Here is a 26,463-nt window from a genome sequence, read left to right on the forward strand (position 1 = left end):
GCCAGGGAGGAGGGGGGCGGCGGCTGCCGCCTCAATTTTAATGTCATTATAGTTGCCGTGGCAACCCATTGGATCACTCCTCCTGGAATGAACCTTGTGACAATGGTTGGTTTGAGAGAAATCGGTAAATGTGCAACCGAGGGACGCAGCTACATTGCCGCGAACAACAGCGAGGGTTTAACATGTGACCCTTCCAATTACACTGATGATACCTCGGTGCAGCTGCCTCCGCCGCGCTGCCAAGATGTGGCTGTTTAGGAGGGGTTGGGGAGGGGGACCTGGGGTTGTTTGGGGCACAGCCTGGTATGGATGGAGCCTCTGCCCGCCTGGGGAGCCAGAAGAGACAAACAGCATCTCTCCACCGAGATCGCGGATGTGGCTCTGACCCCTCCAAAAAAAGAAGAAAGAAAGAAAATGCTTCCCCGGGGGAACGTGGAGGGGGTTGCACACGTGGGGAGGCTCTGGTTGCGGGACTGGGGATAAGGACCTGCCTGGAGTGTGGGTAGAGATCCCCCCGCCCCGCTTCACCACCCCCGGAGCGCTCAGTACCGGCGGCATATCCGTGGCACGGCCGCAGGAAGGGGTGAAAAAAATCCGCCCCCTCCCCGCAAAAAAACATAGTTTGAAACCTTAAAATATGGTTCAGAGAATTAGAAGTAATCAGAGCTGCGGGGGTCAGCAGTGCAAACTTTTTAAGACTAATGTTTATTTAGAAAAGTGAGTGGTGTCTGCGTTGCTTTTCTAGTGCCCCAGCCCTAGAGTCCTAATGGCTTTTGCAGACTTTCCATCACAAACTCCTGCACAGGGTGCGGCGACCACCGCCGAAAGCAGCCCCGAGCCGCCCCCTCTCAAAGGGAGCATTGTCAGAGGGTTTTCAAACTCACCCCCCCCCCCCCGCTTTTATTTTTTCCCCACGAATCGGGGACAATATTTTTTGCCCCCCCCCCGGTTTTGCCCCGCTTTGGCGTTTGTTCGATGTAACCAGAGTCCTCGCTAATTCTGGGGAGGAGAATTCCGGGGATGGCGATTCCCCAGCCCCGGGCGGCTGCGGTTCTAAAAGCAACGCGGGGGTTCAACCGAGCTGGAAACCTCGTTAGGAGGAACCCGGGGGCAGAGACAGGAACCAGCGCAGAGAGGGTTGGCCGGTGTCCTCCGGGGAATCATCGCTGGAAAACCCATTCCCCTGCCCCACTCACTCCAGCCATTCTCCCGGGAGCCCAGCCACAACCACCAGTCCTTGAGCCGTTTTGGGGGTCTCTGCTGACCTCACCCTAAAATTCACCTCAGAGGGTCAAAAAGATGGCCAGGTGGGATTTGATTACCCTTGCAAAGACACAGGTCTCCATCTCAGGATGCTTCCTTTGTTCCCAGGACTGGAGAAATAACCCCAGCAATCCCCAAACCTCACAGACCTTTTGAGGCAGTCCCACCTCGACTTTAAACAGGAGGTAGATCCAAGGGAAACTGAGGGCTGGGATTGCACTGGAAACCAGTGGCACCATCCCTAGGTGCCTTGAGGCTGGGAGCTCTCAGCTCTGTTTACTCCCTTCCCACATCAACCTCCTGCTCCTGACAGGTGGCAGGAGGTGGGAGGGCTGAGCAGAGCAGTGGACTCAGCTCCCTTTCTAGCCAAGCACAGCGACTGCAGCCTGGATGCGGACTGCAATCAGCAGCAAACCCATCTCCTTCTCAGGGGCCACGGGGATGCTCAGGAAAATGCTTGTTCTCACCCCCTCTCCCTAGTCTGTCTGCCAAACAACCCTAGGAGCTTTCTATTTACTCTTTCTAAACACAGACCCTTTTATTAGCAGTGAGCCCAGCTGGCAGAAGGTGTTGTGCTGCTAAAATCCTCCTGTTCCTGGCAAAGGTAAGACCAGATCTAACTCACCCTCAATCTATTGGGGTGTGGGACACTCCAGCCCCTTTCCCATCCTCTGCAGGTCTCAGCAGGCTGGAGTGTGTCACAGCAGAGGGAAAGGGTTAGCCTGTCTGTGCTGGGTGAGCAGGTCCGGGGGCTGTATTCTCCTATGTGTCACTCTCCCACTCAGGAGAGCAACAGCTGGGAAAAAATGGGGGAGTGGACACCTGGAGAGAGCCCTATCTCTGCCCTGAGGGTATGTGGCTAGTGACCCCCACTGTGCATGTTTGGTCCCAATTATGGATGCACTGGGAAGCCCCTGACATGGCTGGAATCATTCCTGAAGTCTGATGCCTCCCATCATTAGGTCATCATCAAGGTACCTGAGGAGACCCTGTAGCAGGCTAAGTGCTTTCAGCAGCAGGGTGTGCAGGAGAGAATCAGGGCTGGGGAGAGGAATGGTGAGAGAAAGAGAGTGGGTCCTGCTCCCTTTCAAGCCAAGTGACTGTCTTGTTCTGCTCCCAGAAAGGTGAGCTCAGTTTAACCCCTTTGGACTGTGTGTAGAAAAAACCATAACCCAAACCTGAGAAGCCCAAACCAAGCAATGGTAGCTGAAGATGCCTCTGGAAACACACACACACCTGAGGCCTGATCCCACCTTCCTGTGGCCAAATCAAGCTCAGGTGCTCAGCTCTGTCAGGACAGGTTCCAGGGCTGAGGATGCAGGCAATGCTGTGAGGCTAAATGTGGTGGAGGGAGGCCATCAGTAGTTACAAACTGCTGAAACATGCCTGACACTTGAGGGAAGATCCTCTCTGCTTCCTCAAGGGCTTTCATTTGAAGAGCTTGACTCTGCCCTCCAAGAAGCTGGTAAGACCTTTTGGCTCCCATTATCTTCTTGAGGGCTTTGTGCTGCCCTCCTTGCTATGTGATGAAGCACCCAGATCACATTGCCATAATTACTTGGGGAATGGAGGATCCCCAGGCAGGACCCAGCAATTCTCTTCAGGGTTTGGCCTCTCAGTGCAAAGCTGGGCTGTGGGAAGGGGCTGGGTGGAACCAGTCCTTTGCTGTTCTGCAAAGCATAAATATTGGGAATGCTGCTCAGCCCCAAATTTGGAATGTTTGGGCTAAAATCTTTTCAGAGCATTTGAAAAGGGGAGGGAGGGTGGTGAGAGGGATATGGGAAGGGGAAAGTGTTACAGTTTTACCAGCATGATGTTGATTTGTCTGGATGCTGTCCCTTTGTGGCTGTCATCCATTACTGTACCTAGGATGCAATCCATGTGCAGATGAGGTTCAGCCAGGCAAGAGGATTCCCACCTCAGGTATCATGACACTGCACCCACTTCGCCTTTCCCTTCAATTTAAATCAAAGCTGTAATTCTCCCTAGAAGGGATGGGCTGGGAATTTCCACCATCTTCTCCTGTATCCATGTCCTGCTCTCCATCACCCTGCTGGGGCAGAGAGGTGCTTGTGAGTGTGGGTGAAGGTGCAGGTGCCAATGGAATAGAATGGAATAGAATAGAATAGAATAGAATAAAATTAACCAAGTTGGAAGAGACCTTTGAGATCATCAAGTGCAGCCTATCATCCAACATCATCTAATCAACTAATCCATGGCACAAAGTGCCTCATTCAGTCTCCTCCTAAACACCTCCAGTGATGGTGACTCCACCACCTCCCTGGGCAGCACGTTCCAATGGCCAATCTCTCTTTCTGTGAAGAATTTCTTCCTAACATCCAGTCTAAAGCTCCCCTGGTGCGGCTTAAGACTGTGTCCTCTTCTGGTGCTGGTTGCCTGGGAGAAGAGACCAACCCCCACCTGGCTACAACCTCCCTTCAGGTAGTTGCAGACAGCAATAAGGTCTCCCCTGAGCCTCCTCTTCTCCAGGCTAAGCAACCCCAGCTCCTTTAGCCTCTCCTCATAGATAGGGCTTGTGCTCCAAACCCCTTCCCAGCTTTGTTGCCCTTCTCTGGACATCTTCCAGCATCTCAACATCTTTCCTGAACTGAGGGGCCCAGAACTGGACATAGGACTCAAGGTGTGACCTGAGCAGTGCTGAGTACAGGGTCAGAATGATTTCCCTGCTCCTGCTGGCCACACTGTTCCTGATACAGGCCAGGATGGCCCAGGGATGACCAGCAGAGCCAAGGTTCGCTATCTCCTGGGGACTGAGGTCAGCCCTGATGCTCCAGCGAGGTTTTTCATCTGCCTCTGTGATGCCAAGGGAGCACAGAGGCAGGGAAGAGGTGAACCCCTCTGTTAATACATGTGTTTTAAATAACTGGTATTTTTATTTCTTTCCTTTATGGGGAGCTTGGCACACATCTCTGTTTGCACAATTGTCCTGCCTACAGGTTCAGTTGTCCAAGTAAGGAGAGAAAGATCCCGTGTGTGATCTGGAGGTGTGCTTTGCTGGTTCTGTGTGTAAATATTAATCAAGAAACAGCACTAAAGAGACAAAACCCCTCCTCCTACCCTTGAACCCCTTCAGATCCCTTTATTGTCCTGGCAGTTGTTGCACTTGGACTGGCTTTTCTCTTTCTCCTCTCAGAGTGGCTGGCTCCGGCAACGCTCCCCAGATTCCTCAGCTGTGTCCTACTGAGAGAAAACATTTATTGAAGTTTTCAGATTATTGGGGAAATACATATTTCTGCTTCTTTTCCAAACTCCACTGACATCCTTTCTAAGCCAGCCCCACAGTGTCAGCGAGGGGGCAGGAGAGGCATCCCCTCGCTCTCCTCTCCAAGCTGATGCCTATTGTGTGAACTTTGAGTACCCAGAAATGCCAGAGAGGGGGATCCCTACCACCACCCTGTGCTTCATTGGTGGCCAGTAGCAGTGAGTATGCATGGAGTTTCTTTTCTTCCATAAAGCTGCATTTCACAGTATCACAGTATCACAGTATCACCAAGGTTGGAAGAGATCTCAAAGATCATCAAGTCCAATCTGTCACCGCAGACCTCATGACTAGTAGACCATGGCACCAAGTGCCATGTTCAATCCCCTCTTGAACACCTCCAGGGAGAGCAGCTCCATCACCTCCCTGGGCAGCACATTCCAATGACAAATGACTCTCTCTGTGAAGAACTTTGTGCTCACCTTCAGCCTAAACTTCCCCTGGCACAGCTTGAGACTGTGTTCTCTTGATCTGGTGCTGGTTGCCTGGGAGAAGAGACCAACCCCTTACTGGCTACAACCACCTTTCAGGTAGTTGTAGAGAGCAATGAGGTCACCCCTGAGCCTCCTCTTCTCCAGGCTAAACAATCCCAGCTCCCTCAGCCTCTCATCACAGGGCTTGCGCTCAAGGCCTCTCACCAACCTTGTTGCCCCTTCAGCCCACTCTGGAGGAACAGAGGGTATTGACACACTCATCCAGTTCCTCAGATAAGCATGTTTCAGGTGACCTATGCCAAGGCAGCAGGAGGAAGGAAAGGAGCAGGGACTACAGAAAATGAGGAGGTCTCTCTTGAGAAACAGTCTGGCATAAAGCTGCCCTTGCCTTGTCAGCACACACTCCCTCAGATATGCACAAGGGGTTGGACCATGTCCTTGACTGGAGCATCCCTCACCATTTGTCCCCTGTGATCCTGTGAGCTGGCAGGACTCGCTGGTTGGCATTGCCTCTGAGCACCACGTGCCTTGTACTCACCTCCTGTCTCCCAGCATCCCAACCCGGGGTCAGGGTGCTCAGCAGCCTTGCCAGCACAGGGTGTGGTGTTTGAAAACAGCAGCAGGTTTCTTGCTCCAGTGGTTCCTGCTGCAGGCTCTGCTCTGTGTGTGCAGTGTGTGTACATGTGTGTATAGGGGTGTGTGCATGTGGGGAGGTGTCCTTGGCAGCACATGGGAGGAGCAAAGTGTAAAATGCTCCCATTCTGGCTGGGTGGATGAATTGTCTACAAAGGGCTCTTCAACCTAAACACACACCTCCGAGGCACCTGGCACTTCTCTGGGTGAACAATGGCTGGGGCTGAGTCACAATGCTGCTGAGCAGCATCCCAACACTGCCTGCTAAGGCAAGGGGGCTAGTGTTTTATCCCTGAGACAGCTTTTACTAATGAATTACCAAGATTGCTGTGGGATTGGAGGCACAGAAAAGAAGAGGAAAGAGAGAGAAGGTATAGGAAATGCTCAGACTCTGCATCTGTGGGTCAGGTGCAATGCTTCCACCAATAAGCACCAGCAAGTGATGCTGGTACCTTTCTAGTTCCCACCCCAAGAGCTGGGTCTGGGGTAAAAGGACACAGGGAGGTGCCAGGTGAAAGGACCAGGCAGCCTGTTTCACATGCAGAAAAGGAAATACCTTTCCCCAGGGCACTCCATAAAACTCACTCTGCTGTCTGTGACTGTCACTCCACTGACAGCTTCTCAGATGGTAACTACTAAGCACTCAAGTTCGGACGTGGCCTTTAGCTTCAGATGTCCTTGAAGCTTCAGCTGCCAGAGGCTGGCAGGGTGCAGAGGGGAGAGGATCATTCTGTGCTCACTGTTTCTGATATTTTCTTCCTTATTGTCCATGTGAGCCACCGCTGGAGAGGAGATACTGAAGCTTTGGATGAAATCCCACAGATTTTCATGGAAGCAGAACAGTGGGAAGGCAAACAGGAAAGAAGAGGAGTAATATACTATTCTCAGGGGTACTGGTTGCATTTCTCTGTTTGCTTTGCTGTGTTGTTTCCTTTTTCTCCAGCCACACACTACAGGATTATGGCAAATGAATTAAGGGATTAAATCATAAGGGAGAATTAGAATCCTGCTGACATAGAAGCAGAAGCCCAGATGGGCTTATTGAACTCTAGATGATGCAAGAGCAACTTGGGTAGTGCTGTGGATGTAGGTCACAGGAGAATTTAGGTTGGAAGGGACCTCCGAAGGTCTCTGGTCCAACAGCTCTGAAAGCAGAGCCAATTTAGATCAAATTGCCCAGGGCTTTGTCCAACCAAATTCTGAATGTCTCCAAGAATGCAGATTCCTCCACCTCTGCAGTCCCTTGTGTTTAACCATCCTCAGGGTAAATTTCTCCTCTAATACCTAATCAGAGCTTTCCCTTCTGCAGTTTTGTTCATTTCCTCTTCTTCTGCCACTGTACACCTTGGGTGGATGTCCAGGTGCATGAGGGATGTATTCAGGTCCTGTTGTATGTTCCTTGTAAGCTAGGTTGATGGGCACAAGCTCCAGAGATAATCCCAGCTCAGACAGCAGGTTCTGGGTCTGTTGGATTTTCCATGTCTGAGCAGGCCTGCATGGGAGGCTGCACTTCTTCATGGTGCATTAGTACTGCTGATGGCTCTGTTTCACCTGTATTAGGACAGGGTGAGGGTTTGTTATTGCTATGACTGGACACCCCAAACAACATCCAACAATTGATCCCATGACTCAGTCCTTGGTCTGCTGCATCCACCTGGAGAAACAAAGGCACAGATGAGAAAGATCACCTGCCCACCTTCACTGCTGGCAACTGAGCCAAGCAATTCCTTCTCCCCAGGGTCCTGTGCTGTCTGGGGTCACATACATGAGGACACATTCAGCCACAACTTTTGGTGACAGGCTCACAGGTGGGCAAACCTCCTTCAGTACATTTTGGCAGCTGAAAATCATCTCAGTGAAAGAGAGCTGTGATATAGATCACAAATGTTTGGCTGCACCTTAGAGAAGGAGAGGAGGGGAGAGGAGAGGTGAGAAAAGAAGAAAAAAGAAAGGAGAAAAGAAAGGAAAGGAAAAGAAAAGAGCATGGACATGCCATCCTGCCCCTGCTTCTGGGGATGGATGTGAGGGCTTGCTCAGGGAGAACGCAGCCTGGCCCCATGCAGCAAGGGAGGGAGAGGCAGAAGTCATTAAACAGGGCTCTGTTTGGACCAAAATTCGATTTGCATGGTTAAAACTTGCAGATCCCATACAAGGTTTTCCTGGCTGGGAACTGAACTTGGTTCTACAGCCAAGCTTTTTTTCTTTTTCCAGAGTGTTGAGCATAAATCAGACTTTCACAGCCTCCTTTGAGGGGAAGGAGCAAGAAATCACATTTTGTCTCCTGTCCAGGAGCTCTGGGAGAAAGGAGCTGTCAGGAACCAGCCCAGCTCCTCTGACATTTGTTCTGTGCATCCTCACTGCTTGACTCTGCCTTCCCTGTCTGGTGTAACTGCTCCATCAGCTCCTGTGCACTGCCTTTCCCAGCCATGGTTCCCAGCCAGACTGCCCACATTTGAGTTGAGCTGTGACCCAAGCAAGGCATGCCATAATGTATTTTGGGCTGGGTTATGCTACCCCCTGCCCCTCCAAACCATTAAGTGGTCCTTAACACAGATGCAGACTTGGCATGGTGTGGTGCTGAGACCATTTGCAACCTCCTGGTGTCGTATCTTCAGGCTTTATTTTTTCCAGGATCAACCCAGAATGGTCATCTCTCCCTGGGCTTTTCTAGCTGTCTTGTCATTAGTCTCTCAAGGAATTTTTCCCTAATGTCTAGATAGAATTTCCCTTGCTGTGCCTTGTGCCCATTGTCTCCCATGTGCCTCCAAAGAGGACTTGCAGCTCTGTTTTCTCTATAACCACCCATTAGTCTTCTCCTCTGCCCAAACAAATCTAGCTCCCTTCACATCATTCCACTTGGCAAAGTATTTTCTTGTACTGTTTCACAAGCACTTGAGGGAGAGGGATGTGGGGCACTTATGCCCAAGCATCTCCTAACAGGTAGGGTGGGCATTGGTGGAGGTGGCTGCAGAAATCCCAGCTCCTGCAGTGGAGTTGAGCCAGGGACCACTGCTGATCCTTTTGAAATAGAGGGTTAAAGCCTTTCTGCTGGAGTCATTCCCTGCTAGTGAGATGCATGCAGTCCATTAAAATTAGGCATCTTATTATGGTCTATATAAAAAAGATAAAGAGGACATGAGAACCTCATGAAGAGTTTCTTATGAGTGCAGATGGCAAGGGCGTCTGAGGGCAAGAGAACTTCACCAACAAGCTTCTTGCAAACAGAACTTCTCACTCTGCAGGGCTTTCCCCCTTTCACAAAGAGACAAGTAGATGTAGGATGATCTTTTCTGCACAGCTCTTCCCTGCTGACCAGCCACACTGGCCTTGGGATGGAGGAACAGACTCCAAACCTGTGTCATTCTCTCAGGAACATGCTCTCATCTTCTCCTAGCATCAAATTCAGCCTTTAAATGTACTTTTAGATCTCTTCCAAACCCCAAGGAGATGACTTTGTTCACTGTCTCATGCCACCTAGTTGAGAACTGGTGGGACATCCTCTGTACATCAGCACAGAGAAGCTGTTTGAGTCTGTTGAGTAGCAGCAGGAGCACCAAGAACCAGCCAAAACTGGGAATTCAGCTTTTCAGCAGTGGCATGAGGCCACTGTTCTGCCTTTGTTTCAAGACCTCCAATGTGGGATGCACCTTGGAAGTGTAGCAGAACCAGTGAGCCTGGGAGTCTGGGCATCCATCTGCTTGCTACGACTACCTGATGAGACTTTTTCCACCTTTCTCCTCCTGTCCTCACCCATTGTGCATGGTTGTGCTGTCCAGGTGACAGTGCCAGCGTGGAAGAAAATCCCAGATCTGCTTTCTATATCTGCTCCTTGGGTTCTGTGGAGCCCCAAAGGGACTGCAGAGCCTGAAAGTGTCCCTGGTGCATGATCCTTATTTACACGGCAGAGTAATCTCTCTGTGGAGTAGCAGAGGAGTGGCTTTTGTCCCTCTCTGCAGGCCAGTAGCTGAAGCACAGTGAAGCTAGGTGACATGAAAAAGGTTGTGCAGACAACCAGTGGTGGAGTAAGCACAGCAGCAGAGCGAGGTCTTGTCACCACTGCTAGATGGCAGAGCTCTGGCCACATCATCTCCCTGGCCGCCCAGCCAGCTCGCTTCCCCCCCCCTTACTGCCTCAGGCTCTTAAAATAAGACTCACAAAGGCTTGAGTGTGGTTTCATTTTCACTAATAAATCCCTGCTTGCACTTGAAGCTGCTGTGCCTTTTAAAACATTATCCGTGGCTCTGATTACACTCCTGATGAAAGCAGGCATGGCCCTATTAGTTTTCATGGCAAACAGCACTGCCACGTCCTGCTATCCCTCATGCACTCAGTGTAACCCAAGTTTCACAGGAAAGGGTGGAGGGGGAGCAAAAAAGACGTCTTCTGAAAGCAGTATCTGTCTCCCCCTTCACTTCAGACTGTGGACATTACACACTTGAAATCCCCCTAGCATCAGCTTTGATTAGCCCACACCATTTTTAAGTTTTATTATGATTATTATTGTTGTAATTGCTGCCAGCAATAAACTCTGCTCCACATCTCCAACCTGATGCTGGTGTCTCTCCAGCCCCTACAGTGGGCTGCACCAAGGGGCAGTGATGGGCATGGAGTGGGGAGCAGTGCTGTACTCAGCACTGCTCAGGACACACCTTGAGTACTGTGTCCAGTTCTGGGCCCCTCAATTTAAGAAGGACACTGAGACACTTGAATGTATCCAGAGAGGGCAACGAGGCTGAGGAGAGGTCTGGAGCACAAGTCCTATGAGGAGAGGCTGAGGGAGCTGGGGTTGTTTAGCCTGGAGAAGAGGAGGCTCAGGGGAGACCTCATTGCTCTCTACAACTACCTGAAGGGAGGTTGTAGCCAGGGGGTGGTTGGTCTCTTCCCCCAGGCAACCAGCACCAGAACAAGAGGACACAGTTTCAAGCTGCACCAGGGGAAGTTTAGGCTCGAGGTGAGGAGAAAGTTCTTCAGAGAAAGAGTAATTTGCCATTGGAATGTGCTGCCCAGGGAGGTGGTGGAGTCCCCATCCCTTGCAGTGTTCAAACCAGGACTGGATGTGGCACTTGAAGCCATGGCTTAGTCATGAGATGCTGGGTGATAGGTTGGACTTGATGATCTCTGAAGTCTTTTCCAACCTTATTGATTCTATGGTTCTATGAAGCTGGAGCATATTAAGCAGTGGGGAGCAATGGCTGCTCTGTAGGGGTTTCTCCTTGTCACGGCTGAGAGATGAGGTGGATTTTGGATGAGCAAAGCCAACCAGTATGAAAAAGCCACCCTATGGCAGGAGGTTTGCTATGTGTCCCTAATCCAGATATGCAGACAGGTGAACTGTGGCACAAAGAAGTTGCTGCTCTTTAGTGTGAGAAAAGGAGGGAAGGAGGGGAACTGTGTTTCAAAACTGCTGAGGTGAGCTTTCCAAATTCCCTCAGAACTTTGTTCTGTCCCTTAGGCAATGCTGGGAGACCTTTTCAGAAATGAGTTTGCAGAGAAAGCAGAGGGTTTGTGGTGAAACAGGCCTGCAGGCATCAAGAACAAGGACAAGGGACTGTGGCAGTGAGGAAAGGAAATAGAAATAGGGAAATCAAGAAAGGGAAATGGAAAGGGGAAGGGAAAAGAAAAGAAGGGAAAAGAGAAACAGGAAAAAAAAGTTAGAAAAAAAAAAGAGGGAAAGATTTTTAAAAAAAGGACAAGAGTAAGGTGGCAAAAGGGAAGAAGGAAAAGGGGAAGAAGGAGAAGGGGAAGAAGGAAAAGGGGAAGAAGGTAAGGAAGCCCCTCTGCAGCTCACCGGGGTGGTGGGATGCTGCAGGGCTGTGTACCCATTCTATGGCACTGGACCACCCAGCACCATCTGTGTTCCAGCACATTTCCTCCCCTGCAGAAGGGCTGCCCTGCCTACCCCAAACTCAAGCCCAGCAGCTGTCAGAGCTGCTGCTGCTGCTGCAGCAGCCGGGGAAGTGCTGCCTTGGCTTGGCCACCGCCGGCACGGAGCAGCCGGGAGAGGGTGGCAGGTGAGCGAGGCACAGTCATTGCTACAACAGATGGAAGAGGCATGACATTACATGGCAGGGCTATTATTTACTGAGCACTCATGTTTGTCATGGCTGAAGATGACATCTTATTAAGGAGTCATGACACTGGGGGATTTTTTTAAGCCTTGGGGGCCAGGAAGGCTAATGAACAGGGAGAGCATGGGAATAGATGGAAGGGTAGCGCTGTGTTCTGATTGTAGGCAAAGCTGACTAATATTTCACCAACCTGATTTCTGGGAGATGGCTGAGCCTCATCTCCCTTTGCTGTTTAGGGATGGATGTCCCTTGCTGTGACCTGGTTGTGCTGGCTCAGGTAGAAGTGGCTGCCTTGAGAGACCCTGCTGCAAGGGGGCAAAGCCTGAGCTGCGTCAGTAAAAGCTCCCACCTGTGCCTAATGCCTGTGGATAGCCTGCAAACAAGAGCATGTGGCAAGGAATGGCGTTTGGGCAGTGTTGCTCAAAGAGGTGGTGGGGTCACCATCCCTGGAGGTGTTCAAGAAACATGTGTACATGGCACTTTGGGACGTGGTTTAATGGCCACAGTGCTCTTATGTGGATGGTTGGACTTGATGACCTTAAAGGTCTTTTCCAACTGAAACAGTTTTGTGATTCTGTGACAGATTTCTCTAAGTCCCTTGCAAGGGGTTTTAGAGGAGGGCTCTCAAGGAGCACAGACAATAGTTGAAAGAGTGTGGGAAGAGAGACCCTGGTGTAAGGGTGATGCTGTCCCCACAGTGCAATGCTTGTCAGGGCAGTTCAACCAAAAGCAGAGCTTCCTGGCCCATTTTGTACCCCTAACCCTCAGCCTGTCCTTGCACTGTCTCTGCAAGCCTTGCCCTTCTTCTCCTGAAACAAGAGCCACCTCCCTGCAGCTCCCATGCGCTGGCTCCTTATCGCTGACCCGCTCTGTCAGTGCAGATGCTTGACTAATGTTCCCTTGTAAAATGTTGTGTTAAGCACATTCCAGCCGCTGACATTAAATACTTGGGCCAGGGCAGTGCTCACCCTCCAGCGGCCGCAGCACTGAGCCAGCCCAGCCACACGCCCGATGCTGCTGCAGCCAGAACATTTGCTCTTTCCTGCCCCTTCTCCACCTCTCCCCTGCCCTCCCTCCGGCGCAGGCAGCGTGGGCAGAGGGGGTGGGGGTGGGGGAAAGAAGGCAGTGGGCAGGACCACGGCTATCTGGCAGATGAAATAATAATTATCCCAGCCACCTCCTGGCCTCCCTTGCATTCCTCTGTGCTAACAGCTTGGCTTATTTTGTTTTCATCCACAAATATTGATTCGCTGAGTTCTTTTCACCTCGTGCCTATTAAAAAGGCATTGCTCATGCTATTGTTATTGAATTTGTTCTGCAGCTGTGAGAAGCATCCAGCAGCTTCAAGAAACTCACCCATGCCGCTAGCATGGGCCCCGAGGGCCGTGTGCCCTCAGGATCCCCTGAATCTGCTTTGCCCGCTGCCGTCCAAGGGGTAAGATCTGGGGCTGGCTCAGTGAGCGTGTGGCCCAGCCTTTCTGCCAAGCAGAAGATGAGGATGGTCCTGGGGATGAGGCTGCAGAGAGCCTGTCTGCTCTTGGAGGATGCTGCTTTGCCGCTCCGTGCCTCAGTTTCCCCGCGGAGCCCTGCTGTTCCTCACCGGCTTTTGTAACGTGCTGTGCTAATTCCAAGTCGGCCAACTGAGCAGCCTGACCTTTTGCTGCTGCAACTTGTCCTCTTACACTCAGTTCAGCTCAAAAATGTGGGAGTTGTTTCCAGATGGCTTAACCTGGCTGGGCAATAACCAGAAAAATAAACCCCTTCATTTTGCACTGAGATGAATTATCTGGGTAATTAACGAGCGTGACAGCAGCGCTCACACAGCCCCAGCCATGGGAGACCGGGATTCCAGTTGGCCCGGGTAGCTGGGGGGGAAACTGATGCCTCTGCCCTGTGTGGGAAGGATTCGGGGGTACAGGGGAGGGATGTGTGATCTCTCCCCACTTTCCCCCACAGCGTTCACCCGAGGACAGGGGCAGTGGGACAGCAGGCTGCTCGTGAGGAAAGCCCCTGCTTCAGCAGCTGTGCTCGGCTTTGGCGTGGCTCCCAGGATAAAACCGACTGGCACCACATCCCCGCGGACTCTCCTCTGTCCCCAGTCATCCCTCCGGGGGAAATCCCAGGCATGCCAGAGCTCAGCCAGCTGAATTTACCTGATTCTTGAATCCTGAGATGGGATGACAGTGGGAAGTTGGGACGAATGAGAAAGGCTGCAGTGGCAGTGGGGACCGGGGGGTGGGTGTCCTCACTGACAGCTCTCCCTGTCCCCTGTGAACTGTCTCAATGCCTCCTCCGTCAGAGGTCTAACAGATGCCTGTTCCTGTGGGTGGGCTGGGGTGTGGGCTGGGGTGCAGATGGCCTTGGGATCCTCTGTGTGCACATCTCATCAGGCTTCTGGGGGAGGGAAGCAGCCACAGCAGCAGCTTGCTGGAATGAATTCTGCACATATAATCAGAGCTGCCTGTCCTTCTCCCAGATGGTTTTGCTCATCTGTGGGACAAGTGAGCTGCAAAGCTGCAGAAAAGGACTTATTTTGCTGATCTGATGGACTGACCTTTCCCATCTTCTGGCAGGGCCCTTGGCTTAACTTCTTCACCCCTCTAACCTCCTTCCAGATGCCTTTTTAACCTCCCACAGCATGAAAAGACCCAGCAGGTGAAATCCCAGCTCGTTGGCCCTCACTACAGTTCAGCAAGAGCCACCAGCCAAGAGCAGGGGCTGCTGGCATCGTCGTACTGGGCAGAGCTGTGACCCCCTCAGTGAAGGGGTGATCTTTCAAGGGGAGGGATGGGCTGCATGCTGGCTGCCATGCCCACTGCTCTTTAATGCTCCCACTCTTGGGGCCGCTGCCCTGAGGACTCTGTCAGCCCTGGCGTGGCAACAGCAAAGGGTGGCCAGGGATGTTTAACTCTGCAGAAACACCCAGGAGAGTCATCAAGGCTCGGGGCACTGCGGTGGGCTCAGTGGGCACAGAGATTCCTGTGGAAGGGGTCAGCTGTGGATGGCTGCAAAGTCACGAGAGCAAATGTGATCCCCAATGCCCCATGTTGAGCAGGTTGTCTGCAGCCTCGTGACCTGCCTGCAAAAAATAACGTGGCTGCCTCCTTCCCCCAGCGCCTCTTGGCGGAAAGCAAATGTCAGCGTTGCCATGCCTCAGTGTTTATTTTGGCAACGGCCAGGGGGCCTGGCCAGCAGGCACAGGGGACGTGGCAAGGTGGATTTGCTGCACAGCAGCAGCTCCTACCATACCCCATGGAGGATGTGGTGTGGTCAGTAGGCACCTTCGTCCTGGTTTCAGGCTGTGCCGCTTCAGCCCGTTGCAAATGCCAGCTGGCTGTGGGAAGGGCGTTATGCTGGGTCTCAGCAGCAGCCGAAGCTTGGAGGGGAGCAAGGACCTCCCTGTGGGTACCACTGAATGCCTGGGGTCATTCCAGGCATAGCAGCCCCACATCTCTGCTGCAGGGGTGGGAAGAAACTCACCGCCGAGGAGTGTCCTGTTCTCTTGACCTTTGCTCTCCAAATATTTAGGATCCCACAGTGCACAGTTACAGGCCCTCTTTGGCTTCAGTGTGATGCCATTTGCCTCTTGTCTCAGCTGTCCTCAGTAATTCATCTCTGGCTTGCTGAGCTGAGGATGGGGAAGATGCACTCACACCACTGGGCTCCCCTGAGACAGGTACAAGGACTGGAACAGCCTCCCAGTCACCTCTGGCCCTTGTTCCCTGGGCCCTGCCTTGTCACACACCCACAATTACCAGGCATAGAGAGGATTATTCCTGGGAGAACACTCCCCTGCCTATGGCAGGGCTCACTCTTTGCTCCTTGTTCTGCATCTGTTGCCATCCCAGTGATAATGAGGGAGAGTCCAAGCATGGTCAGTGACCAACCCCCACTAAAGGGTTGGACTTTGCATTAGGGAAGGTGCTGGGAGAGTGTGTTTGGGGAGAGTCAGTGTCATAAGCAGAAGGAGAAAACACAAGCTGCCAGTAAACCAGAGAAGAAAGCCCAGATCCTGGTATAGCTTTGTGGTTTTTCATCAGCAGCCTGGGCTGGTGGCCATATGAACTTGTATTGCAAATGTAATTCTCAGCCCATGCACATGGCCTTGGGCAGCATCTGAGGGGTCTGAGATTGCTGGCAGGAGGTGGCATAAATTAAGGAGAATGCTATTATCTCCTGGGATGGCTGCAATTATACAACCCCTGCTGCATGGGTTCCTAGAGGTGTGTGTGTCCAGTGGCCACACAGAAGTGACATCTGGCTGCAGAGGACTGGATAGAGACAGGGACCTTCAGAAGAGACTCCAGGAGAAGGAACCTCCTTTGGGCAAGATCAACTTTGGTGTAGGAGGGAGAGTGCTCACATGGTCTTGCTTGTCCATGGGACTATTGAGCAGCAAAGCTGCAGAAAAGGACTTTCTTTGCTGGTCTGAGGGACTGACATTTCCCACCCTCTGGCAGGGCCTTTGACTTAACTTCTTTACCTCTCTAACCTTCCTTGGGGAAATGGCACTGACTGTTACTGAGAGTGAATGACCTGAGAGTGCAAAGGAAGAAGAGCCCAGGAGAAGGATGTTGAAAGCAGGAGTGCCAGTTTGGAAGCAGAAATACTGGCTGATGGGTTATCTCTGCTCTGACCTTAAATATGGCTTATTATGTATGCTAAAATCCTGAGGTCATCTGGAGTCCCTCAGGGATCAGTCCTGGGACCAGTCTTGCTGAACATCTTTGTTGGTGACATGGACAGCAGCATTGAGGGCACCCTCAGCAGGTTTGCTGATAACACCAAGCTGTGTGGTGCAGCAGACACACTAGAGGGAAGGGATCCATCCAGAGAGACCTGAACAGGCTGGAAAGGTGAGCCCATGACAACCTCATGAGGTTCAACAAGACCAAGTGCAATGTCCTGCATCTGGGTCAGGGCAATCCCAGGCACTGACATAGGCTGGGCAGAGGCTGGCTTGAGAACAGCCCTGAAGAAAAGCACCTGGGGGGGCTGGTGGATGAGAAGCTCAACATGAGCCAGCAGTGTGCACTGCAGCCCAGAAAGCCAGTCACATCCTGGGCTGCAGCAAGAGAAGCAAAGCCAGCAGGTTGAGGGAGCTGACTCTCCTCCTCTGCTCCCCTCTGGTGAGACCACACCTGGAGTACTGTGTCCAGTTCTGGAGCCTCTATTACAGGAAGGATCTGGAGGTGCTGGAAGGTGTCCAGAGAAGGGCCACAAAGATGATCAGAGGGCTGGAGCACCTCTGCAATGAGGACAGACTGGGGGAGTTGAGGTTATTCAGTCTGGAGAAGAGAAGGCTCTGAGAAGACCTAATTGTGGCCTTGCAGTATCTGAAGAGAGCTTGTGAGAAAGCTGGGGAAGAACATTTTAGGGTGCCAGGAAATAATAAGACTATGGGGAATGGAGCAAAGCTAGAAATGGGTAGATTCAGATTTGATGTCAGAAGTTCTTCCCCATGAGGGTGGTGAGACACTGGAACAGGTTGCCCAGGGAGGTGGTAGAAGCCTCATCCCTGGAGGTTTTTGCAGACAGGCTGGATGTGTCTCTGGGCAACCTGATGTAGTGTGAGGTGTCCCTGCCCATGGCAGGGGGATTGGAACTGACTGATCCTTGAGGTCCCTTCCAACCCTCAAAATTCTATGATTCACACCTGACACAGTGAAAGCAGAATAAGGATTGCTTCAGTGATGATATTACGTAAGATCCAACACTTAAAATGAGGCAGAGCCACAGGGGTTGCATCTATCAGAGACCACTGAGGCCCAGATGGACCCAGCCATTCAGAAGTACCCTTGCTGATGGTTGCCAAGTGCTGAGGAGAGCAAAGCCCCCAATGGACAGCATGCTCAACTTTATGAGTTGAAAGTTTATGGTAGTTAGAATAAAATCATAGAATCAATAAGGTTGGAAAAGACCTCAAAGATCATCAAGTCCAATCTGTCACCCAACACCTCATGACTACTGGACCATGGCACCAAGTGCCACATCCAATCCCCTCTTGAACACCTCCAGGGATGGTGACTCCACCACCTCCCTGGGCAGCACATTCCAATGCCTAACAATTTTTTCTGTGGAGACCTTTCTCCTCACATCAAGTCTAAACTTCCCCTGGCACAGCTTGAGACTGTGTTCTCTTGTTCATAGTATCATAGTATCATAGAATCAGTCAGGGTTGGAAGGGACCACAAGGATCATCCAGTTCCACCCCCCCTGCCATGGGCAGAGACACCCCACACTAGATCAGGCTGGCCAGAGCCTCATCCAGCCTGGGCTTAAACACCTCCAGGGACGGCGCCCCAACCACCTCCCTGGACAACCCATTCCAGGGCTTCACCACCCTCATGGTGAAGAACCTCCTCTTCACATCCAGCCCGAATCTCCCCACCTCCAGCTTCATTCCATTCCCCCTAGTCCTATCACTACCTGAGATCCTGAGAAGTCCCTCCCCAGCCTTCTTGTAGGTCCCCTTCAGATACTGGGAGGCCACAATGAGGTCACCTCAGAGCCTTCTCTTCTCCAGAATGAACAGCCCCAACTCTTTCACTCTGTCCTCACTGTCCTTATTGGAAGGCCACAATTGTTCTGGTGCTGGTTGCCTGGGAGAAGAGACCAATTCCCACCTGGCTACAACCTCCCTTCAGGTAGTTGTAGAGAGCAATGAGGTCTCCCCTGAGTCTCCTCTTCTCCAGGCTAAGCAACCCCAGCTCCCTCAGCCTCTCCTCACAGGGCTGTGCTCGAGGCCTCTCCCCAGCCTCCTTGCCCTTCTCTGGACACGTTCAAGAGTTTTAAAGATACTTTAAAATGAAATTTCATGGAACTGTATTAGCAATTATTATATTTTCTCTTTTTTACTTCTATTTTTTTGCCCTTTTAGATGTAATTGCAGGTGTTTTTTTCACTCTGCTCTTTGAAATCCCGATAGCCATTCTTTTATTGGCCAGACACTCCAGTTTCTGACCAAAAGCTTTGATGCTTTCCAGAAATAACAATAACTTCAGCAAAAAGTCCTCATGAAAAATTGGACAAAAGATGCCAGTTTTAAGGCATCTGGGAAGAATTTTTTTCTTTCTTTCTTTCTCTCTTTTTCTTCTTTTTTTTTTCCCCCCAGATGGATTTATTTCCATTTCCAATTAGCTTTTGACCCTTCGTTAACATCATTTTCTGGGGGAGAAAAGAAACCACAGCAACACAGTTCAGCTTGTTTTTTTGCAGCTGATGTTCAGTCAGGCTGCCTCCACAGGGGCTGGGGCTGTGTCGTGTGGTGGGAAGATCCAGCCCTGTGTGTTTATGTGGTGTCTTCACATCCCCTCCGTTTGCTGCTGAAACCAGTAGCAGCCTTCCCCCCTCCCCGCTGCGCCAGCAGGGCTGTGATCGAATGGTGCGGAGCGAGAAACCCTACGGAGCTGGGGAGAAAATGGTGAGCAAGTGAAAAATGGAAGTTGAAAGGTGAGGTTTGATGAGGGGAAGTGACTCATGGGTTGGGAATGAGGGATGGGGTCTCCCGGAGGCTAGGCAGCTTGAGCTCCAGTGACCCCCAACTGTGAGCAGTTGTGGGGAGGACAGAGGAGAGGCCAAGCATGGAGCAATGAAATGAACAGTCAAGCCCAGGGAGACCTATGAAAACTTGGAAGACAAGCCCACAGAGGTCATGGAGAAAGGGATGGAATATACAATGTTTCCAGACTCTGTGCGCTGCTTGTCTGTCCCCTGGCTTTAATCTGGGGCTGTGTGAGACATGAGAAGGTAGAGACCTGAGGGGAACCAGTAAAGCTGAGGCATCTACAGCAATGATTTAAAGTTGCATTCAGGCTCCTGACTCCACATCTCCTGTGCTGTGTAGGAAGAGGCAGGGGTATCTCCTAAGGCACTGTAGGATAAAGGAATGGGGTACTATGTTTTAAATAATTTGGATGTCCTCAAATAAACCCTCTGACCTTCTCCTGCAAAACCCACCAGAAGCTAGCAGAGCCACTGTGTGCTCACAGCCAAGGCTGCTTGAGTTGGAGAAGGGAGTACAGGTGCTGCAGCAGCACACATGCAGTGCGTTAAGCAGAGCAAATGTGGGAGTGTGTCAGGAACCTGCTCATCTTCTCACCACCCTTATGCATGAAGTGAGGCTTGGTGTATTTTGTTAGGAAGAAGTTCTTCCCAGAAAGAGTGATTGGCCATTGGAATGTGCTGCCCAGGGAGGTAGTGGAGTCATCATCACTGGAGGTGTTTAAGAGGAGACTGGTGAGGCACTGGGTGCCCTGGTTTAGTTCATAAGATGGTGTTGGGTGATAGGCTGGCCTTGATGAGCTCAGAGGTCTTTTCCAACCTGGTTATTTCTATTCTGTTCTATCTGGTTATTAAAAAAAGCTCTTTGGACATTGGCTCTGCCTTAGCAAATGCTCCCTGTAACACCATCAAGACCTCATGTCTGTAAAATGGGGCTGGCTCGTGAGTTAGAGAGCTGCTTGCAAAGATGTTCTGGTGGCAGCTGGAGAACAAATCATGTGCACACCCACTTGTGTTTCCCACTCTATCTGCCTTCTGCTTGTACCCTTCTCTCCCACCTCACACAGGTGGTGGCTCCTGTGGCATGTTCACAGCTCTAAGAATAGAATAGAATAGAATAGAATAGAATAGAATAGAATAGAATAGAATAGAATAGAATAGAACAGAACAGAACAGGTTGGGAAAGACCTTTGAGATCATCAAATCCAATCTATCACCCAGCACCATCTAATCAACTAAACCATGGCACCAAGCACCCCATCCAGTCTCTTCTTAAACACCTCCAGTGATGGTGACTCCACCACCTCTCTGGGCAGCACATTCCAATGACCAATCTCTCTTTCTGTGAAGAGCTTCTTCCTAACATCCAGCCTGAACCTCCCTTGATGCAGCTTGAGACTGTGTCCTCTTGTTCTGGTGCTGGTGGCCTGGGAGAAGAGACCAACCCCCACCTGGCTACAACATTCCTTCAGGTAGTTGTAGATGGCAATAAGGTCTGCCTTGAGCCTCCTCTTCTCCAGGCTAAGCAACCCCAGCTCCCTCAGCCTCTCCTCATAGGGCTTGTGCTCCATACCTCTCCCCAGCTTTGTTGCCCTTCTCTGGAGATGTTCAAGTGTCTTGATGTCCTTAAACTGAGGGCCCCAGAACTGGACACAGGACTCAAGGTGTGGCCTGAGCAGTGCTGAGTACAGGAGCACAATGACTTCCCTTCTTCTGCTGGCCACACTATTCTTGATACAGGCCAGGATGCCATTGGCCTTCTTGGGCACCTGGGCACACTGCTGGCTCCTGTTCAGCCTACTATCAATCAGTACCCCCAGGTCCCTTTCTGCCTGGTTGCTCTCCAGCCACTCTGTCCCCAGCCTGTAGCACTCATTGCATGGGGTTGTTGTGGCCAATGTGTAGAACCCAGCACTTGGATGTGTTCAATCTCATCCCCTTGTATTCTGCCCATCTGTCCAGCCTGTCAAGGTCCCTCTGCAGAGCTCTCCTTTAGAATCATAGAATCAACAAGGTTGGAAAAGACCTCAAAGTTCATCAAGTCCAACCTGTCACCCAAGACCTCATGACTGCTAAACCATGGCTTCAAGTGCTACATCCAAGTGTCACGTCCAATCCTATCCTCTAACAGATCAACACCTGCCCCCAGCTTGCTGTCACCTGCAAATTTACTGATGATGGACTCAATCACCTTATCCAGGTCATCAATAAAGATATTGAACAGGCTGAGGCCCAGCACTGATCCCTGGGGGACACCACTAGTGAGATCACACAAAGAGCAAATGCCAACAGGTATCCTTGGTCTCCTCTAACTCTAGGAACACCCAGCTGTTTGTGACTGTGTTAGAGCCTTGTTTACATGAAAGGTAAACAATTAGCTCTAATAGTTTTAGACTGGACATGGCCTTCAGAAGCATGAAATGCTTACAAGGGAGTTGTGGATCAATGTGGCTCTTCTCACCATTCTAGGGAAGGAACAACATATATATATATATGTGAAGAGTAAAATGTGCTTTTTCAGGTAGAGAAAGGTTTTTTATTTCACCTAATTGTAATGAAACCAGATTTTATCTTGAAGTATGAAGGGCTTCTATCTGATCATCCCAGATTCAGCTCTGCCATTCATGGGTTTGGCTGGAGTATTTCCAGGGAAAAAGCAGGCTGGAGATGCTGCTTTCCCAGGAGAATGCAGCATTTGTCTGGAATCCCTGTAAGGTATCTGAGCTGCCATGTACCAGGACACCAGAAAAGGTTAATTCAGAGTTTGTTCCCCCAGGGTTGTACAGAACAGCCTCGAGGAGGTGGAGCTGAAATGGAACCCTCTCAACCCTTCTGGTTTTGTTTCTGAGGATAGAGGAGGCAGAACCCTTAACAGTGTTGGAAATGTTAAATTATTAGACAAGTTACTGCAGCTTGAAGATGCTGTGTTTCCCAGTTTCTAGCACAGATGCCAAAAAGCAGAGGTTTTTATGATCTCTTCTGGGTGGAAAAGCCCAGAAATACCACACAGAGCCTACCAAAGCCCTGGCTGGGCTTCAGCCACCATGGAGCAGTTTCCACAGTCACATCCAGAAGGCTTGTGGCCAATCTAGTTTAAACTCAGCATGTGGTGGAGGTCAGGGTGGAGGGTGAGCTTGGTCAAGGTAGTATGATCAGCACTTCCCATCTCTTCTGATAAATCTGCAGCACTCATGAATTACAAAATGAGATTTTGCAGACTGTGACAGGGGAATTTCTGTCCTACTTTCCTAGGCCAGCACTTGGATGAGGCTTGGCAGAAGTTTCAGAGTGGATTTTGTTGGAGATGTTAATTGTTGTAGGAGTTGGCTTGGAGTTCTCTATTTCTGTTACAAAGATGATTGGAAGACTGGGGCACCTCTTCTATGAAGACAGACTGGGAGCGTTGGGGTTGTTCAGCCTGGAGAAGAAAAGGTTCCAGGAGGACCTTATGGCAGCATTTCAATATCTGAAGGGGACCTACAGGAAGGCTGAGGAAGGACTGCTTAGAAGGGCTTGTAACAATGGGATGAGGGGCAATGCTTTGAAACTGCAGCAGGGTAGATTTAGGTTAGACATCAGGAGGAAGTTCTTTACAATGAGAGTGGTGAAGTACTGGAACAGGTTGCCCAGATATGTGGTAGAGGCCCCACCCTGGAGACATTCAAAGTCAAACTTGATGTGGCCTTGAGCAACCTGATCTAGCTAAAGATGTTCCTGCTTACTGCAGGTGAGTTGGACAAGATGACCTTTGAGGGTCCCTTCCAACTTGATGTATTCTATGCTTCTATGACTCTTGAATGCTATTGGAATGGAATGGAATGGAATAGAATTAACCAGATTGGAAAAGACCTGCAAGATCATTACATCCAACCTATCACCCAACACCACCTAATCAACTAAACCATGGCACCAAGTGCCTCATCCAGTCTCCTCCTAAACACCTTCAGTGATGGTGACTCCACCACCTGCATGGGCAGCACAATGCAATGGCCAATCACTCTTCCTGTGAACCCCCAGGTCCCTTTCTGCCTGGCTGCTCTCCAGCCACTCTGACCCAGGCCTGTAGCACTGCATGGGGTTGTTGTGGCCAGTGTGTAGAAGCCAGCACTTAGATGTGTTAAACCTCATGCCCTTGGACTCTGCCCATCTGTCCCTTGGCCTATTTGAGAAAAGTATTCATGAAACATTTTTTTTAGAGAATAAACATTAATTCTTGAAATATATGGAGCAGAAAGAGTTGTTTAGCTTAGGAGGGATGTTGACTTGCTGGAGCGTGTCCAGAGAAGCGCAACAAAGTTGGGGAGGGGCTTGGAACACAAGCCCTATGAGGAGAGGCTGAGGGAGCTGGGGTTGCTTAGCTTGGAGAAGAGGAGACTCAGGGGAGACCTTCTTGCTCTCTACAACTACCTGAAGGGAGGTTGTAGACAGGCAGAGGTTTGTCTCTTCTCCCAGGCAACCAGCACCAGAACAAGAGGACACAGTCTCAGGCTGTGCCAGGGGAGGTTTAGGCTGGAGGTTCGGAGGAAGTTTGACACAGAGAGAGTGATTGCCCATTGGAATGGGCTGCCCGAGGAGGTGGTGGAGTCACCATCACTGGTGTTCAGGAGGAGACTTGACAGGGTGCTTGGTTACATGGTTTAGTTGATTAGGTGGTGTCGGATGATAGGTTGGACACGATGCTCTTGAAGGTCTCTTCCAACCTGGTTTATTCTATTCTATTCTAAATGGGCCTTTCACTTGTTGAAACCAAAATACCTGTAGTTTAACTGGAGGGCCTAAAGTTTCTTTCAAAGGTGGAGCAGTGGAGAGATGTTGCTGAAGAGATTATTTTTTTTCCTGGTGATCCCCGAAGCCTGCCTATGCTTTAACTCTAGCATGAAATAATTGCAGCCTAGATAAGGGTTTTAGTGCTGAGTATGAGAAAAATAAGCAATGGGAATGGGGCTAATTAGTTTCTCCTCTCGTAGAAGGAAGATTCTCGTGACCTAGCTGTCATAGTGTCAGTCAGAGCTGACCTCCAAATGAAGGGTCTCAACTCCAGCCTGAGCCTCTTGCTGCTCCAAGACTTCTTCCCATATTTTTCTCTCTGTTTTTGCCTGCTCTGTTGCTCAGGGGTATGGCCAGGTGCCAGCAATTTGACATCAGGGCGTGAGCACTGCCAGCAGAGCCATTTGGGGCTTAGTTCTGAGTACCCCAGGTGAAAAGAGTTAGCTATCAAACCTGCCTGCAGTGTCAGCCTTTGTCTGTCTGGAGGAGGAGACATCCATTTTGGCTGTTGTTTGAGAAAGGGAAGGACATGCTCTGGATTCATCTGTCCTTTTGCATGGAGATGTTGGCTGCAGCTTTCAGGCTTTTGTTGCTAGGGCAGTTCATGTTCCATGGACCCACCCCACCACCAGGAAGATGTTAGTAAGTGATAGAATTGGGTGGTTGGGGTCTGGAAAGAGAGGGACATCGAGGGCAGCTTGTGATGGATCTATGCTTTGTCTTCTGTCCAGGTTCTGTGGCGTGCCAGCAGACTGGGATCAGTGGTCAAACAGGACAGCAGTGCTTGACTGTAAACTTGCTCCTGGATTACAAGGTAAGGACACAAGGACATGCTTCGTTCTGAAGGAAAAGGAGGAGCTCTACCAGCTATGCTGGGCAGCCAGCTTGTCATCTTCACTTTGTCTCCAACTTCCATGGGCTCACAGGTAAGAAATCTTTACTGTTCTTGGAGAGATGAGTTTAAAGGTGAAGCTGATTGTTGTCATTGTTACTGCTTTGTTGTAGTCCTCTGAAGCTTATCACAACTTTACCCTGTTCATTTCTGTCACCAGATCTCCTGTGGTGGTAGAAAAATTCATTCTGGCAAAGTTCTTTGTGGTGCTGCTTAGTCAGTGGGACTCAAGCAGGTCTGGAAGGAAAATGAAGTAATTTTGTTGGTTTCTTTTTGTTTATGGGTGATTCGTCTTCCTGACTATGAGGGTCAGGATAAATGGTTCAACTTTAGGACCAGTTCTTGAATGGTTTTGGGGATGATTTAAGTCTGTACAAGATTTTATTCCCTATATAAAACAGGAATATACTCTTTGTGTGTCAATAGGTTTTACAACAGTAAAGAGACATTAATCCAAACAAATGCCTTTTCCTGTAGTTATCAATTAAAATGCAGATTAAAGTGCTGATTAGGTGGAGAACTTTCTGCAGCTATTTCATAACCCTGCTTTATGTCCTGATGCCTCTTAACTGTGTTTGCCACAATCAACGAGCTTCACGGGAACACCTGAAGCCAGTTTTGCTGCAATGTTGAGTGGCATGTTTCACCTGGTGTTAATCACATGTGTCTGTGATATGTAAGTGATTGGGAGAGGGGATATTTGTCCAAGATGGAGTTTTGCTGGGCCAAGGTTCAGTAGCAAAATGGGACATGGTGTTTACAAAGAGAGTCCTAGTCTCTGGCAACATCAGCTCCAGATCCTGGAAGCCTAACTCTACACAAAAGGCCACTACTGAAGTTTCTGTCACTTGTATGTAAGAAGGCAGCATTACATCAGGTGCTGTGCTGGTACCAATACCAATTTCTGTATTAAAGTCTTTCCCTGCTGGAATAATGACAGGGTTGAAAGCAAGCTGGGTTAGAAGTGGACTGCAGTAGGGGTGCAGCTTGCTTGAGCTTCTTGGACTGGCTTTTAGGTTCCTTGCTGCACCAGGGAAAGCTTAGGCTCAAGGTGAGGAGAAAGTTCTTCCCAGAAAGAGTAATTGGCCATTGGAATGTGCTGTCCACGGAGGTGGTGGAGTCCCCATCCCTGGAAGTGTTCAAAAAAGGATTGGATGTGGCACTTGAAGTCATGGTTGAGTTGTCATGAGGTGTTAAGTATTAGGTAACAGGTTGGACTTGATCTCTGAGGTCTTTTCCAACCTGGTTGCTTGTATGATTCTAAGATTCTTGTCTTCATTCTGCAGACTCTTCACATCTGATTTTGCAAGTCAGTAATGGGGCTTGAAAAGAAAGGTGTATCAGGAGAATTAACATGCTGTAAAAGCTTGGTTATTGCAACATTTTGGACTCTTCTGTGGTTCTGTGGTAACTGTTGGCCAATGGATAGTGCTTTGTAGCTGCTTCAGCATGAAAGCTGGCTTATAGAACTGACTGGACCTTTCATCCCTCATCATCACTCACAGAAAGAGTGATTGGATATTGGAATGTGCTGCCCAGGGAGGTGGTGGAGTCAACATCACTGGAGGTGTTTAGGAAGAGACTGGATGGGGTGCTTGGTGCCATGGTTTAGTTGATTAGATG

At 50.2% G+C, this 26,463-nt stretch overlaps 1 long non-coding RNA gene across 1 annotated transcript; it reads right to left on the minus strand.

Annotated features, from left to right (window-relative positions):
* Nucleotides 1-3,244: 3,244 nt before the first annotated feature.
* On the minus strand, nt 3,245-6,219 carry LOC137454033 (uncharacterized). The gene is made up of 3 exons (XR_010990524.1): nt 6,196-6,219; nt 4,342-4,461; nt 3,245-3,313 (listed from the first exon to the last, which is right to left on the minus strand). It is a non-coding gene; the product is annotated as an uncharacterized lncRNA (long non-coding RNA).
* Nucleotides 6,220-26,463: the final 20,244 nt, after the last annotated feature.

The sequence above is a fragment of the Melanerpes formicivorus genome, unplaced genomic scaffold, assembly GCF_026170545.1.
Source record: "Melanerpes formicivorus ecotype bairdi unplaced genomic scaffold, bMelFor1.0.p_v2 SCAF_75, whole genome shotgun sequence".
Classification (NCBI taxonomy): domain Eukaryota; kingdom Metazoa; phylum Chordata; class Aves; order Piciformes; family Picidae; genus Melanerpes; species Melanerpes formicivorus.